The sequence below is a fragment of the Pterocles gutturalis genome, unplaced genomic scaffold (assembly GCF_000699245.1).
Source record: "Pterocles gutturalis isolate BGI_N339 unplaced genomic scaffold, ASM69924v1 scaffold1364, whole genome shotgun sequence".
Classification (NCBI taxonomy): domain Eukaryota; kingdom Metazoa; phylum Chordata; class Aves; order Pterocliformes; family Pteroclidae; genus Pterocles; species Pterocles gutturalis.
Window position 1 is genome coordinate 49,551 of NW_010132861.1, and position 4,491 is coordinate 54,041.

At 39.9% G+C, this 4,491-nt stretch overlaps 1 protein-coding gene across 1 annotated transcript in view; it reads right to left on the bottom strand.

Moving 5' to 3' along the window:
* Positions 1–4,491, bottom strand: part of LOC104467276 (receptor-type tyrosine-protein phosphatase mu) — a 34,471-nt gene that overhangs the window by 28,883 nt on the left and 1,097 nt on the right. The window lies entirely within an intron of this gene.

Below are 4,491 nucleotides of genomic sequence, written 5' to 3' on the forward strand. Positions count from 1 at the left end.
ATCATCAGGTGGATCTGAAGAAAATCAGGTTCAACATAAAGACTTCTGAGTTTTGTTTGTTAAAGAAACATATTTGTATCTGTTTTAGAAATGACTCTTGAGTGCTGACCAAGGCTGCACATCCTGAACACCGAAGGCCCAAGCACATGTACATATGCTGGCTTAGGGCTGGGGCCCTTCAGTCTTTCCTGAGAAGAACAACTCTTTTCTGACAGATTCTATCTTACAACAGGGAATGCTTTTTAGCCATCCAGCAGCAAGGAGATATTCCACCTCTGTCAGAAGACCATTGTATGGGTCTCCCCACTGTCATGTGGACCTCAATACTCTCTTAAAGATGAAAACATGGAGCCATCAACATTTTTGCAGCAAGGCAGATGAGAGTGCCGTGTATGTAACACATCAACCACAGGTCCAGTAAAACAAGCAAAGGAAAAGCTAAGCCACCACTGTTCTTTCATTTTCCCTATTCAGGTACAGCCCTGCTGGCTCCTGGGAAGAGAAAGTCACCCAGGAGGAGTGTGAGATGGCTATAGGGAAAGCCCCACACCCCTGAGAGGTAAGACAGCAGTGAGAGGCTGTTTCGGTAGTGGTAAGGCGTGCAGGAATAGGAGCTATTTACCAGTCTGTGGCTGACCTTCATTCCCTTGTTTGTGTCACATCTATTCTGCTGTAGTCAACATTGACTCCTTTCAAAAAAAGGGTCTTTTGTGTGCTTATTAACACTATTAGCACTGGCTGTTTTCTAATTCTGGATAGTAATTGCAAAACTCTAATTACTGTAATTACTATGCTCCTGGGGTGAGGTTTTATTTTTTGTAATTATTTCTAGTGATTTTTTTTTGTAAATACTTTGTTATATTAAAAGCATGATAGACAATCATTAATCCTTGCAGCGCACTTATGTATCAACCACCTCCACTGAATTTCATCAGTGGATTTCACCACTTATTAATCAGATATTACTAAATTTCTCCTGCCTCAAGCAAAAGCAAGGAGTGGGAGAGAAAGTGTCTACTGACAAATGACAAATGATGTGACACGTCAAGTTTGATTCTGCCAATCAAGTGTTGGTACCAGCCCAAAAAGAGCAAAGATGGAGGTGACAGCTAGCTGGCACAACTGAATACATTCTGTATCTTCCCAGAATAAGTCTTTAAGGAGGAAAGAAATGTTTCAATGTGTGCAAAAACTGAAACACTCAAGAAGCAACTTGAGACTTTGGCCAATACATAAAGACCTTGATCCAGTTCCCATTGCTTTCCACAGAAGGATCCAGCCCTGTTTCCTGGAGTCTGTACTCCAGAGCAGTCTCTTGGAATAAGCAAGATGGTCTCTTGTGTCTGTTTTCTGATCACGCCTACACTGGTGGGACAAAAAGTTTTGTTTCTTCTAGAATAATACACCAGATTATGCTAAATCTCTCAGGTAAAAATGGTGCCTGAAATTACACTACTGTCTTCAGTTGCTCTACCACTTAGAAACATGAGCATGGAGGCCTCTTGCGTTAATATAATCCAAAATACATGATTTTGAAATAGCTTGTGGCCACACTGATATATTTTTATGAGTCTTAGTTTTGCTTTTTACCTGTTAGTATTGTAGTTTGGAAAATTCTTATTCTTGCACTAAAATGCAGGCATATTATGCCATTAATTACCTGTCATTCCCTTTTTGTGAACTTCATTGTCAGTGGAAAGTTGCTGACCCCAGCATGAAGAAGACAGAGACTTTTTTCAGGGCTGCTTCAATGGCCGCTTCTTTTTTAGTTTTTTTATGAAAGTTCTTATGTCAACCTAGGCCAATCTTAAGTAAAAACCACTTCATCATCCGTTATCAAAGAACTGTTCATGCAACTCAGCAATGATTTTTCTAAATGACTGCGAGACCTCATTTAGATTTTTAATAAACAGTCACATTCTAATGAGGTCTTCATAAACTGACTAAATATGTTTAGAAATCATTAGCTTAAATTACCAGTACAAAAGTCTCCTTAGGGAGACCTGCAGATTCTGTGATAAGACTTCTGGCAGATGGATTAGTATAACAGCACAAGTGAGTTCTGATTTCCACATGAGCAGTGTAAATGTGAGTGACTGGGTAACAGGCTACTAGATAAAGAGCTAAATGTCCCGTGGGTGGGTTCATTAAAGAGAGAAAACAATCAAAACACATCTCTGTGCCATTTAAATACCAGGTGCACAGCAGTCTGCAGGTGCCAGAAACACTGACAAGGGTCCCTTGCTGGGACACACAAGAGCTTAAAGGGATGCATGGTTTTGACAAGTGTGCCTCAGATAATGACAGGTACTGGCAGATGTACCCGGACCCTGCTGGAGGGTAATGCGGGGACTGAATCATTTGCAGCAGGTGCTTGCATTAGGGACAGCCTCATGGTGATTCCTCCATCTGCAATTAAAACAGTCCTGATGCATAATGCTCCAGGGCAAGAAGCAAGTTTCTAGCACTGATTTAATGACTATCCAGCCAGTCCTGGTAAACAAATACACATACACCCCTCAATGATTAATTCATGAAGGATGTACACCGTGTAGCAAATATGTTAAATACGTATTCCTCTTTCCTGAAAATATAAAGGGATTTTCCTCCTCGGCTTACTATGAGTCAAGATGGTTAGAAAATAAAAATAATAAATCCCTATAAATCTTATACCAGTAATAGGAATAGAAATAGAAAACCTCAAAGTTGGGAAGGTTACAAGAATTGCCCTGCAGGAATGATCCATTAAAATCATTCCTAATCAAGGTGGCACAGAGCTTGTGTTAAGGGTTGCAGGACAGATGGTGTGTTTGTAATATGCCTCCTTGTTGCTGATGGTTTCAGCTCTGGGAGCAGGAGAGAACACCAATGGAGGAGTGACTGCATTGTTCTGTGGCTTCATACGATCTCATTTCCATTGAAAGCTCATTTCAATTTCTGCTCTCCGATCTTATCTATGTTGGCCTCCAGAAAAAGTGAGAATAAAATAATTTCTGCAACTACCAGAAACAACAAAGCTGCAGATCTGTATCCCACCAGGACTCTTGCACCCTGAAGAAATCTCCATGGTGGCAGAAACTGTTGCTTGCTGCTAAGGGAATGTGCTGCATACCTGCATGTTGTGAGTTGAGGCTGCCAACACTGGCACCAAGACTGGCGTCTCCCTGGCTGACACCTGACAGTTCATGCTGATGTTTTCCAATACTGACTTTAGGAAAACAGCATGTGGTTTTATGCAGTATGCTATTTTTGTTCTAAACCTTGTTTATCCATACCCTGTGAAAACATCCCTTTTTAAGTTGTGTGCTTGGGTAATTATGAAAGTTTATAAAGCTTAATGAAGAGGTTTGCTGGAGAGCTTCCTATTCTTATAAATCCATCTGTTTTTAACTGATATGTGACCATCCAATGATTTCTATGTTCTTCCTCACTCAAGAGACTGAGTTTTTAAAGTGGCCTCCATGATCCTTTTTTGTCTCTGCAATTAGTCATACATGTGTTCCTGCAGCAGGTGTTAATTGCAGTCACAAATCCCATCTTTTTTATATCTAAAAATAATACCGGCACCTGATCTGTTGGCAGGCTTGGGCACACAGATATCTAAACATCAGGATTTATATTAACAATTGACAAAGGACAAAAGGAAAAATAAATTGAGTTAGTAAAACCAGACTTGCTAAAAGGGAGTCAAGATCTGACACTTTGACTCACACCACATAAACAGGGCTCTCTCTCCTCATGACAATGTCACAGGGCAGAGGGGTATCAGCCACCCCACCAGCGTGAAATGAAGAGCATCTCTTAAAATCATGCAGCTCACACCAAGATATGTGCACTTGAGTTCTTATTTCAACACTTCGATTTACAATAATTGCAGTAGTTGCAATAAAAGCAGTGGGTTTTTTTTTTTCATTCCAAATGGAAGCTGTATGATCAGTTCCCAAGCAAATTTTCTTGAAAAAACATCCCAGATGAGAACTAAGACACCAGTGCACAGACAAAGCAGTAAATTAAAAGACTCAGTTACTGATGGTTGTGAGAAAGAAAGAAAAAGGTTCTATTCAATACTTGTTGAAAACAAAATTAGCCATAATGATTTGAGTAGGAGGCCTACTTTAGAATTTATCAAGCAAACAAAGAAAAGTACACAGTATCAAACAGGTAACGCAAGCTTTCCTTTACTATGCAGCTCTTGGAAAAAGACCTCCTGGTCAACAAATTTAGTGTACAACTAAGTAAAGCTAACTTTTTCTGGTTTAGTCCAGAAGGCTTACAGGAAGGAAAACCTAAATAAACCAGGTTGATCTAGACTAATACACTATGAAGAAGGTACAATTTCATAGTTTAACTACTTTTCTCAGAAATCTGTTTCAGAATTACTCTGCCTCAGCCTCCCTTAAAAAGAAGGTGACTCCACACATTGTTCTATAACCAGTTCCCTGGTTTCCCTTAAAAGAAATGGTATGTCTGAGATACATACAATGACACGAC